This window comes from Indicator indicator, chromosome 30 (assembly GCF_027791375.1).
Source record: "Indicator indicator isolate 239-I01 chromosome 30, UM_Iind_1.1, whole genome shotgun sequence".
NCBI lineage: Eukaryota > Metazoa > Chordata > Aves > Piciformes > Indicatoridae > Indicator > Indicator indicator.
The window spans coordinates 5,006,583-5,019,342 of record NC_072039.1 but is presented as its reverse complement, the minus strand read 5'-3'; the positions used below and the strand labels follow the sequence as shown (position 1 = coordinate 5,019,342).

General features: G+C 51.5%; 1 protein-coding gene across 1 annotated transcript in view; it reads right to left on the bottom strand.

The window, feature by feature from the left end:
- LRRC75A (leucine rich repeat containing 75A) overlaps positions 1 to 12,760 on the bottom strand; it is a 71,582-nt gene that overhangs the window by 18,690 nt on the left and 40,132 nt on the right. The window lies entirely within an intron of this gene.

Genomic DNA, 12,760 nt, shown 5'->3' with positions numbered 1-12,760 from the left:
GTATTCTCCCACCTCACCTCCAAGGCAGCAGAGCAGGACTGGCCTTATAAAGATGTTATAAATATTGATTTAACTAAGGAGCAGAAGGGATGTTGACAAATCACCTCTGGGTGTGCAGGGAAATGATTACAGCATGTTTTCCCAGGGTGAAAACAGCAACAACAACAAAAAAAAACCCAACAGCAAAGCCACAAAGGCAGGACAGAAAGAGCATTTTTGCAGGTGGCAGGAGCAGAAATCATAGAACAGAATCACAGAATCATTAAGGTTGGAAAAGACCTCTAAGGTCATCAGGCACAAGTGTCAGTGCAACACCCCCATGCTCACTAAACCATGCCCTGCACTGCCATGTCTCCATGCTTTTTGAACACCCCCAAGGGTGGGGACTCCACCACTTCCCTGCAGAGCCTGTTCCAGTGTTTGGGGAAGCTGTCAGTGAAGAAGTTTCTTCTAATACCCAACCCATGTCAGAGCCTTCATAAGACACTGTTTTGGGGTTGGGCTCCTTGCTCCTGCACATCTCATTCCCATCACTATGCTTCAGCAGCCCATGGGTGGTCTCTGCTTCAAGAACCCACTGGTTTTAGGTACCTCCTTAAACCTCTGCAATTCCTCCTGAGAGCCTTGCAGGAGGCTCCAGAGGAGCCTCAGCGTAGAAGAGCTGCCCTGGGCTGCACAGGACATATGTGATGAGAAGGGATTTAGCTGCTGTGGTGCCAAAGACAGAGCTCATCCTAGGAGCTAAACAAAGGCTTTGGCACTGTTTATGATCCAAGCCCATCAGGAAGTCATTGAGGCTGACACACTCACTGATGGGACCGAGCCCAAGAGCATGTTTGCAGACTGAGTCAGCTGAAAAACCAGCCCAGCTCACCCATCTTGACCAAGCTCTAACCTCACTGCCCAGAGAACAGCCAGAGCAGTGCCTGCAGGGTGGCCAGGAGAGCTGGGGTCAGTGTGCTGCACTGGCAGCATGCCAAGCACTGTTCCCAGGAGCTTCCCAATGCCCTGCCAGCATCACATCCTGATGCCAACTCTCCCTCGGATGCAGGGTAGCACTGTAGCACTCCTGCTCTCCATCTAGCATCAAATCATTTTGGTTGGAAAAGACCTTGAAGATCATGAAGTCCAACCCCCAGCCTGACAGCACCATGGCCACTAAATCATGTCCCAAATTGCCATGAACACCTCCAGGGATGGTGACTCCACCACCTCCCTGGGCAGCCTGTTCCTATGCCTGACCACTCTTGCAGGAAAGAAAGTTTTTCTAATATCCAACCTAAACCTCTCCTGGCACAACTTGAGGCCACTTCCTCTTGTTCTATCACCTGATACTAGGGAGAAGAGACCAACCCCACCTCACTCCAACCTCCTTTCAGGGAGTTGTAAAGCAACAAGGTCTCCCCTCAGCCTCCTCTTCTCCAGATCAAACTATCCCAGTTCCTTTAGCCACTCCTCATAAGACCTGCACTCTAGACCCTTCAGTAGCTTTGTTGCCCTTCTCTGGACATGCTCCAGCACCTCAATGTCCTTCTTATGAGCGAGGCCCCAAAACTGAACCCAGCAGTTGAGGTGTGACCTCACCAGTGCTGAGCACAGGGGCACAAACACTTCCCTGGTCCTGCTGGCCACACGACTCCTGATACAAGCCAGGATGCCATTGGCCTTCTTGGCCACCTGGGCACACTGCTGGCTCGTGTTCAGCCAGCTGTCAACCAGCACCCCCAGGTCTTTTCCTGATGGGCACTCTGCCCCAAGCCTGTAGCTTTCGTGGGGCTGGTGTGACCCAAGAGCAGGACCTGGCACTTGGCTTTGTAAAGCCTCACACAGTTGGCCTTGGCCCATTGATCCAGCCTGACCAGACCTCTCTGCAGAGCCTTCCTACCTTTGAGCAAATCACCCAATTTGATGTCATCTCCATGTTCCTCTCTGCTCTGTACCATCAGCATCCTCAGGCATGATGTGATGGAAGAGACAAATCCCCTGGCACAGACAGATGCTGCTGCTGCCCTCCCTCCAGCCATTCATCAAAAGCAAAGGGCTTTGTGCCCCAGCTGCATCAGTCTCTATCACATCACTTATGGATGGTCAGTAGAGGGCTGGGGGTTTGTTGTGGTCAGAGGGCACAGGAGTGGCATTGCAGACTCACCTCAGCACCAGAGACTGAAACCCACAGCACTGGGCTCTGGCAAACACGATGTGCCCTTTCCACAGCAGGGCCAATAATCAAGAACAGGGCAAGGAGAGCTGACATTTCCACTGAGCTCACTGTCTTACCACCAGCACCAAACCACAGCAGCAATCATTCCTGAAGCAACTCACAGGGATGAAGCTCTGGCAAAGGCATCCCCAGTGACACCCTGGAAGCTCTGGGCCCTTCTAGCATCAGTCGTGGTGCACATGCATCGGAAAGTGCATTTGGTACTCTGGTTTCAAAGCCCTGGAAGGAGAACTGAAGAGCATCTCGGGGTTGGGGAGATGAGACAGACCACACAGGGAGTTCAGGATGCTGCAGGGAACAGCCAGTGCTGTAGAGCTGGGCTGGGCCCTTTCTCTTAGCACTACAGAGGTCAGCTGATAGACGTTGGTAAGATGGTGGTGATGAGCCCATAGCTGAGCTCCCTACACATCCATCAGCCACACATCTGGAAACATCTGTGAGTCTGTTAAAGCTCTTGGTGTCATGGTCCTGCACACACCTGTACAGACTCAACAGCAACAGGGAGAGAAGCCTGTGCAAAGCATGCTGCAAAACTGCTTTGAGCAGCACCCAAAGGGGGCAAAGCCACTCTGCAAGGAGGGGGAAAGCTGCACAGCATGCTCCCCCCTTCTCCTCCTCCTTGCTTGATCAGCTGGAAAGCTGTGAGGAGGAGCACAGAGGTCAGCAAGACTGACAGAGCTCACAAAGAGCAAGCCCAGGTGGAGCAAACAAGCTCAGAGAAGCAGTGTTTGGGGCAATGTCTTGCCTTCCACTTGACTGTGTCCTCTTGAACCTGGCAGAGACCCAACAGAGTTCCTGGCCCTCAGACATGAGGCTGAGCACAGGATGGAGGGGGGATGAGGGGAAAGCTGAGAGCAGAGACTCTTCCCTGCAAAGGGCCCCTTTCCCTACTGCTCCTCCTCCTGCTTCGCCTGCCTCCAGCCTCAGGAGAAGGACAGAGCTGCTCGCTGCTGGGAGGAGCCTGGAGATGGATGAGATTTTAATCCCTTAACAGATTTCAGCTTGCAGAGGGATTCGTGGCACATGCCCCATCTGCAATCCACAACCAGCCCCTTGCCAACAGGCTCTTGTTCAGCTGGAACACGAGAGGGAGCAGCACGAGCCAAGCCCTGCCTGTCCCCATGGCACATGCTGGAGACCACCAGGCTCCTGACCCTGGCTCCAGCCCCAGAAGCAGAGCTCTGGGGGAAGGGATGGAGCAATAGCACTCGAAATAGCAGTCAGTTAGGCTCCAGGGATAAAGGAGAGCTGTCAAAGGCTAGAAGCCAGGCTCACCCCCTCTGTGTCCTGCTAAACCCACCCTGGTTTCTGCAGGGGAACCTGCTTTGTCCTCACTGAGGGCCTCACCTGCAGCATGGGAGAGAAACCACTCAGCCTTTAGCAGATCCAGTTGGTGAGGTACCCCCCAGCATCTGAGCACCACCTCTAACCACAGCTGAGCAATCCCTGGACATGATCCTCAGGGTAATTGGAAGCAGAGAGGTGACACCATGGGAAAGCAAACATGGGATGAGCAGGGCAGTATTTTGTTTTGTTTTTCTGGGGGGTAAACAAGCACGGCAGCACTGCCTGCCCTCCTTGCATCACTCCTTCCCATCAGGAGTGGCAACAACTCCTGAGCCGTGCAAGGAGGTAAAATCTGCCTTCACAAAGCCAGTCTCAGGGCTGCTCCAGAAGCAGCAGCCAGAGAGCTGAGAGGAGGACCCAAGCAGCTGAAAGCCTCGGTGATAAAGACGTTGTTGCAAATTAATTTGTTTTCATTAAGAAATGAATCACCCACTCCTCCTCCTGCAGGATCCCCGGTGGTGTGCAGAGCCCCCGGGGGATTGCAGCAGGGCCAAACACGGAGTGAAATAGGCGGAGGGAGATGATTAAAGAGCCCTGGTAGAGAATTTCCTGCTGCAGCACAGCAGGGAATTGACCCAAATTAGAACAATTAGCCATTGTCCCCCGGCAGAGGAAGCAACAGGTTTTGTCTCCTGCTATTACGCGGCCCCACATTCTGTCACTTGCAATCAAACTCTGGGAAAAAAAAAAAAAACAAAAAAACCAAAAAACAACCAACCAACCAAACAACAAAGGTGCTGTCCTGCAAGCTTCAGATGCACAAAGTCCCATACTGGTTGTCCTGATCCAGGAGTTTTACTTAATTAAAAATTAATGTCCTCTCCCCCCACCCCCTTCCTTCTCTGTTTCTTTTTAACAACTTTTCAGACTTGCAGCATCTCTTTCCAGATGCTGCAGGATTTGCTCTGATGCACAAAAAGCTCTGTTCATGCACAAACTGGGGCAGGGAAACTGTGCTGATCCTGGGGCCACCATTCCCTTCATGTGCAGTTTGTGGTATGCAGAAGCCCTCAGCCAAGATGTTTGCTTCCCATACAGTTCAGTGTGTGGTAACCCTTAAAAACACGACCTATTTCACACCCAGAAAACACAGAAAATGGTTGAGTTCCTTCCAAATCTTCCTTCTTGACTTGTCATGAGTGATTAGCTAGGACCACAGGATAATAAGTCAGGAAAAAAACCCAAACAACCACAAAACAGTTGAGAGGAAGAACCCTGTGCTCACAATCACAGCATCACAGAGGTTGGAAGGGACCTGAAGAGATCATCAGGTCCAATCCCCCTGCCAGAGCAGCATCACTTAGGGTAGTAAATGGTAAACAGTCATTACACACTGAAAGATAAAATAGTGAGAGATGCTCCAGGAAGCCCTAGGAGAGGTCATCCTCAATGGCTTTGATGTGTCAGATCAGTTATTACACATCAGCAGCAAGCAACAGAGAGCAGATCCCCAGTAACCCAGGGTGAGGTAGGGATAGGCTTTGGGGATTGGAAAGGATGACAACGGAATGAAGAGGAGATCTTATGTCAGCACCATGAAATGTGCAAAAAAAAAAAAAAGCTTTTGCTTTCCCATGCCAGGACATCCCTAACGTGAGCCAGAGCTGCTGGGCCACAGGAGAACAAGTCACACAAGGGGTGGCTAAGGGAACTGGGGGTGTTTAATCTGAGAAGGGGAGGATGAGGAGAGACCTTCTCACAATTCCCTGAAAGGAGGCTGTAGTGAAGTGAGCAGTGGTTTCTTCTCCGTAGTATCAAGTGATAGACCAAGAGGAAATGGTCTCAAGTTGCACCAGGGCAGGTTTAGGTTGGAGATTAGGAAAAGTTTCTTTCCTGAAGGGGTGGTCAGGCATAGGAACAAGCTGCCCAGGGAGGTGGTGGAGTCACCATCCCTGGAGGTGTCCAAAAACCTGTAGACATGGCACTTTGGGACATGGTTTGATGACCATGGGGGTGTTAGGTCGATGGTTGTACTTAACAATCTTCTTCAAGACCCTTTCCAACCAAGGCAATTCTCTGGCCTCCAAATCTCTGCTAGGAAGGCAGCACCAGAAGGCAGAGGGACACACCTCAGGCAGTCAGTCAGAGTCCACCACTCCCCAGCCATGAACCACCCCCAACCCCAGTCAGTGCAGCAGCCAGGAGAAGGTTCTGCCCCCCCAAGCCCCACACCCAGCCACTCCTGAGGCCCCAAAGGGCTTTCCCCAGCCCCTGGTGTCCTGCTCCCCGGGGCCCTGGGCTTTAACAGGAACCGAATTTACGATGCCTTCCCTTTTGATGTGGTCACCAGGAGCTGAAGTCAGCTAATGGCTTTCTGCTTTGCTTTTTTTTTTTTTTCATTTTCTTTCTTCTCTTTTCCCCCCATCCCCCTTTCCTTTCAAAGCATGGGGCTGAATTGCAGCCTATTGTTGCATGCAGACATCTGTGCTGCAGCTAGCCCCAGCCCCAGCCAGCCACTGCCAGACTTTCTTTTTTGAAGCCCTGATGGAGTTTTTCTCCAGCAATTCATCCTCCTTCTGCAAGACCAGGAGCTGAGGAGGGAGGAAAGGTTTTAAATCCATCATTGCCCTCTCACCAAAGGCCATAGCAATCCCACACCCAGCTGGCAGTGGGTGCTCAGGTTGCTGTGAGATGGTTCCATCACAGGAGGCCTGGTGGTTGCTCCTAGCTTCAGGGTTGCTCCTACAGGGCTCACTGCAACTGAGCTAATCCACTTGATCATTCCTGAGTTCCCCAGGTATGCAGCCATGGGCTCAGACACCACCCAAGCCTCCCCCTGCTCAAGGTTAAGGGCTAAGCAGAGACACTCAGATGGCTTTGGTAAGGGAAGGAGATGCCCAAGAACTAATTCACATCATGAAACAGCCAAGAAAAGACCAGCTGGTTCTGGAAGAGAATGAAGGTCTCTGACATGAGAAGAGGCATTTGGTTTCTTACAGGAAAAATGCCTTTTTTTTTTTTTTTTTTTTTTTGGCATGGGAAATTCAGATTTGGGGTTGGTGACCCCTCTGTCAGCACAGCTCCAGCAGTGAGTCCTTCCCAAGCTCTGCTCATGTGCCCTCTCCAGCCAGCCATGTAGCAGCAGGGGGAGTTGAAAAGACAACAAAAACAAACCAGCTCCTGAATTCTTACTATGGGAAGGGACCAGAGTGGTGGAGCTTGGTCTGTGGGGTGCAGGGTTTGGGTCATGGACCTGGGAACAGCCAGTGAGACCCTTGCAGAGCTGTCACATCACTATGTATAGCCAGCTCCCTTCCTTGGAGGCTCTCTGCTGGGAGGGGAGGATCTCCACCTTGGACAAATCTCTCTGATCTGCAAAGTTCTGTTTTACAGTCACCCCTGTGGGTCCAGAGGAACTGACCAGGGCTTACAGACAGTCAAAGCCTAGCATCAGCTAAGGTCTTATATGTCTTATTTCAAGTCTTCTAATGCAGGGGTGTTTTCACAGGAAACTATCTCAGATATTAGGAAGTGGTTTGTGGGAAATTCTACTGAGAGGATGTGAAAAGATACACAGAAGTAGAAATGCACAGACACAGAAGTTGTACAAAACCAAAGCAAACCCTCCAAACAGCTCCAGATGCTCTTTGGATCAGGAATGTTGTCCATACTGGAAACCCTGCTCCTTTCCTTCTGGTTTGCTAGGATTGAGGCTTTCCCATCAAAAGTTGCCTCTTAAAGAAGGGCAGAGTTAAAAGCAGCTGTCTAAGGTAGCATCAATAAGAGGCAAAGATAAAGATGTTTTTTTTTGTTTTGAGGAGGGAAGGCCCAGTCTTCTCTCCATCAATAAACTGGTAGAAGCTAGAACTTCCCATCCACCAGCAAGCCCTTGGTACAGGAAGGAGCATTTTGGAGATCTTGTAAGAACTGAGAAGAGGAACCACTTTCTATCCATGTTCCTGATCAGAAAACTCATCCCATGAGCTGGCAAAACCCAAACCCAGCAACCAAACCATCCAGTACAGCTCCAACCCCAAACCATCCAGTACAGCTCCAACCCCCAAACCATCCAGTACAGCTCCAAACCATCCAGTACAGCTCCAACCCCAAACCATCCAGTACAGCTCCAACCCCCAAACCATCCAGTACAGCTCCAACCCCACACCATCCAGTACAGCTTCAAGCCCAAACCATCCAGTACAGCTCCAACCCCAAACCATCCAGTACAGCTCCAAACCATCCAGTACAGCTCCAAACCATCCAGTACAGCTCCAACCCCCAAACCATCCAGTACAGCTCCAAACCATCCAGTACAGCTCCAACCCCAAACCATCCAGTACAGCTCCAAACCATCCAGTACAGCTCCAACCCCAAACCATCCAGTACAGCTCCAAACCATCCAGTACAGCTCCAAACCATCCAATACAGCTCCAACCCCAAACCATCCAGTACAGCTCCAACCCCAAACCATCCAGTACAGCTCCAACCCCAAACCATCCAGTACAGCTCCAACCCCAAACCATCCAGTACAGCTCCAACCCCAAACCATCCAGTACAGCTCCAAACCATCCAGTACAGCTCCAAACCATCCAGTACAGCTCCAAACCATCCAATACAGCTCCAACCCCAAACCATCCAGTACAGCTCCAAACCATCCAGTACAGCTCCAAACCATCCAGTACAGCTCCAACCCCAAACCATCCAGTACAGCTCCAACCCCAAACCATCCAGTACAGCTCCAACCCCAAACCATCCAGTACAGCTCCAACCCCAAACCATCCAGTACAGCTCCAACCCCAAACCATCCAGTACAGCTCCAAACCATCCAGGACAGCTCCAAACCATCCAGGACAGCTCCAAACCATCCAGGACAGCTCCAACCCCAAACCATCCAGTACAGCTTCAAACCCCATGCCCAGGCCTGCAGCACACCAGGAGTGCCAAGCCCAGCTGTGCCCCAACATGCCCCCAGACTGAGAATGCTTTTGCATAAGACTTAATGAGGCTTGTGGTCAGGAGGAGCTGCAAGCCTTGGGCTCAGAGCACGTAGCCTAAGCAGCACTTCTGCTCTTCAGCACTTCATTGGAGAAGCTGGCAGAAGCAGTGGCTGGTGGTGTCCCTTAGCAGATGGCAGGTACTCCATGCCAGGGCAGACAGCAGCAAGTCTGGCAGCAAGCATGGCAGCATTAACATTCTGTGGAGTTCTCATTGACAGTAGCATAAAACTCAATGAGGCAGAAAGTTGGCAACTAGGGCAAACCATAAGTGGTCTCAATCTGGGGATTTCTGGGCAGGAGGTGCCCCCAGGGCTAACCAAGCTCTCAAGCTGAGGGTAGCTGCCTGACTCATTGCCCCTTGCCATGCTCATTGCAGCTGGTCTGCAGAAGGTCTCATTAACTCTTTGGTCCAAAAGGAGCAAGTGGCTTTGATCAGGTTAGCCAAATAGCCACTGAGTGTGACATGTGCATTGAATTCATGGTTCAAAACCCCCAAATCCTCTGCTTCCAGGCAGACCTATCAACAGTGCAAACCTTCTCCCCAAGACAGCCCAAACCACAAAGGCACAGAAGCTTGCCATCAAATGCTGGTTGCAGAGATGGGAGGGGATGCTGACCTCTCTAAGGTGACCAGCAAGGGACTGAGCACCAGCAGAGTTAATTCTTCTGCTCTCAGAGAGGGATTTTCTCCTGTTCAACCCTTAACAAAAAAACCAGCCAGACCAGTGCAGCTTTCCACTGGCCTGACACCATGAATCCACTCCCAAACCTGGGAAGCCCATGGCTGAGCACATCTGCAACATGAGGATGCTCCAGGCATCCTTCTACAGGATGCTGAGTGGTCACCTTGGACAATCACAGAGTGCCAAGGACCTCAACAACAAAACCCTGTGCTGTGAAGGAGCACAAATGAGTTGTTGGCAAAGCTGCAGCAGCAGAACACTGAAAGGGGAAATTTGTAGAAACAAAGAAAAGAAATGGCAACCATTGTTTTGCAGCTCAGATACCTCTACAGGCAGTGCTCACCAGCTGAAAGGCCAAAGGAAGATGCACTTGCTTCAGTCTTGACACACCAAAATGCAAGGCAGGGTTTACCAAGAGAGCCACAAGATGAATGGCAGCTCAGGAAGTTACTCAATGGGATCCTGGAGTAATATCGCACTTGGACTTCAGAGGAGCAATTAAAGAAGGCAATAAAATTCAAGGTGCTAGATAGCCCCGAGGGGAACATGCAAGAGAAAGGGAAATTGCAAAAAAGAATATAAAAATCTTTTGTGAGAGCCACCGGAGGGTACACAGCTTAGCTTCCACCACAGAGGATGAAGGAGCAGCAGACAACAGGAGGTAGGGAATGGCAGAGAACCTGCAGGTTGCTTTGCAGCCTTTAGCTGCCTTGCCCCATACTGCAATGCCCAATGCCACCGACTCCATCCTCGGGTGAGATGGGCACAGCAAGACTGTGACTGTGGAGGAGGCTTTTGTGCATCAACCACTCCAACATGTGCTCCTGACATGCAGAGGAAGATGCTCAGCCAAACCAGCTGGACCCATGTCAGTGTCATAAATGAAGTGACTCATGGGAAGGCCATTCAGATGTCAGTGCTTGCTCCTGGAAGGGTCAGCTGGGTCATCCTCTTCATGCCAAATGCATCTGCATCCCTCTGGCAGACACAGGGACTTACCAGAACACCAAGCAAGCAGCTAAAAAACCCCCAGCAGAGCCATTCATAACCCTGGAAACATCTTAGCAAACAACCAACCGACCGCAGAGTTAATCACTGCAGAGCAGCAGAGGCAGAAAAACAGCCAAGGTGCTGCCCTGGCTGGACTGCAAACGGGCAGAGGGCTCAGAGGGCTGCTGAAGGCAGTGTGGTCACTGGGAGGTGGCACTCCCCTTCCTCCTGCACACACAGACAGGGAGGATTGAAGGATAGATTTCAGAGCCTTGAGGCACAGGGAGCCCCCTGCCAGCAGATCACAGGTGGGGTTCAGCCCCTCCCCATCACTCACTGGCACTGCCCAAGGGCAGTCTGCAGGCAGAGTTCCACAGTGTTTTGGTAAACAGTGCTGGCCCTCACCTACAGACCCCTTGTGTCTACATACCCAAGCCATGTCCCAAAGTGCCATGCCTAAGGAGTATTGTGAACACCTCCAGGAACAGTGACTCCATCCCACCCCGGGCAGTCTGTTCCAACCCCTGACCACTCTTGCAAGGAAGATTTTTTCCCTAATATCCAACCCAAACCTCCCCTGGTGCACCTTGAGGCCATTCCTCTTGTTACTTGGGAGAAGAGACTGATTCACACCTCACTCCAACCTCCCTCCAGAGAGCTGCAGAGAGCAAGAAGGTCTCCCCTCAGCCTCAAAGGCAGAGCTGCTCACTGTTGTTTGTACCCCTCAGCCTGGGGTTAAAGCAGAAGCAGATTATCTGATTATTTATGTCCCAGATGTAGGACAGCATGCAGAGCTTTTCCCAGCCCAGCACGTCTCCTACAGAGCCTGTGCCTCAGCTGCACCACACCGGATCCCACGGGAAGCAAACCCCAGCCCAGGCTGTTCTTGCTGTTGGAGGAGAGCAGGAGTGTCCCTGGGATACCACTGCAAATATTTATGTCGTTCCAGGGGGGCTCTCAGCCCCTTGCCACAACCCCTGGGAGCCTCATGACGTGCACAAGAGCCTGAGAAGGGGCAGCAGTGACCTCCTCACTTCAGTCCCTCAGTGGGCACAGAAAGGTGGAACCCAGGGCAAGGGCACAACCCTCAGAGCAACATTCACCTCCAGCCCATTAACCCCTGTGAGGCCCTCATGGGCACAAGAGTTCTGGGGGGGGGGGGGTGTGTGTGTTCTTTTTTTCCTTTTAAGTTAAAGCAAAAGGTAGGATCTCAGTAAGGGAGCAGCAGCTGTGCTCCAGCCCAACTCTCCCAGCAACAGCTCCAGGAGGCAGCAGGGCTGGAGGGAGTTGGGGCTACTTCATCTGCTTTGGCACCAACCAGATGCCAAACTATGACCACAGACACAAGAGCTGTTCTGGGGGTTTCCTGGAAAGCTGGATGGAAAGGAGAAAAGCAAAAGTGACAGCAAAATCAGGAGGATTAGCAAATTACCTAATGTTTGCAAAACTCTTTGAAGATGGGAAAGGGTGGGACAAAGTTCTTACCCAAATCCCCAAATATCCCAAACTGTGAGCTAATCACTTGCTGGGCTTTGGACAGGAATCACAGTCCCTGCCATCTGTGAAGAAAAATCCACCTGACAACCTCCCTTTCTGCAAGACCTCAGCTCTTTGCTTTTCTTTATCACTTTTTGCCCAACAGAGACAGTGCAGCTCCACTCCCACTGGAAGGAGCAATCACCTGGTGGGGTGAACATAGAGAGGGACTCCTCTCACCTCATCAGCACCCCACAGGGCCCTGACCCATCCCAAGTCTGCTCACTGAGACATCCCTGTTTGGCTGAGTGAAAGCATCTCCAAGCCCTGGCACAGCCAAAGCCCCAAGGGGCTGCAGAGCTGCCCTGGCAAGTGACTGTGCTGGGGCTTGCAAATCTCTGTTGCCAGCAGCCCCTTTGCTTGCTCAGTATGCACACCTGTGAATCAGGCTGGAAATATTGGGTTGTTCAGTCTGGAGAAAAGTAGGCTCAGGGGAGACCTCACTCCCTACAGCTACATGAAAGGTGTTTGGAGCAGGCTTGGTCTCTTCTGCCAACTAACAAGTGATAAGGTGAGAGGAAAAGTCCTCAAATTGTGCCAAGAGAAGTTTAGGTTGGATATTAGGAAACATTTCTTCCCCTAAAGGGTTGTTAAGCCCTGGAACAGGCTGCCTAGGGCAGGGGTGGGGTTCCCATCCCTGGAGGGATTTAAAACTCATGTAGATGTGGTGCTGGGGGACATGGTTTAGTGGTGGCCTGGCAGTGCTGGGGGACATGGTTTAGTGGTGGCCTGGCAGTGCTGGGTTAGTGGCTGGGCTCAACCACCTTTTCCAACCTAAAAGATTCTAGAATACCATGCAAGTGCCCAAGTCACTCAGCTCTCCCCTCCAGCTGCACTGCAGGAGAGGTCCCCACCAGGCTCTCCAGTGCTGGAGGTGAATAAACAATGCTCCTCCTGTGCTGCCTTCCTTCAGGGTGAATTGTGTTCTGATTAACAGCTAAATGAGCTGAACTCAAACGTCAATTACCACCAGGAAGCATCAATAAAATATGTTGTTCCTGTTTAATGAGGTACCTGTTTCTTCATCCCTCATTTCCCTTGGGGAC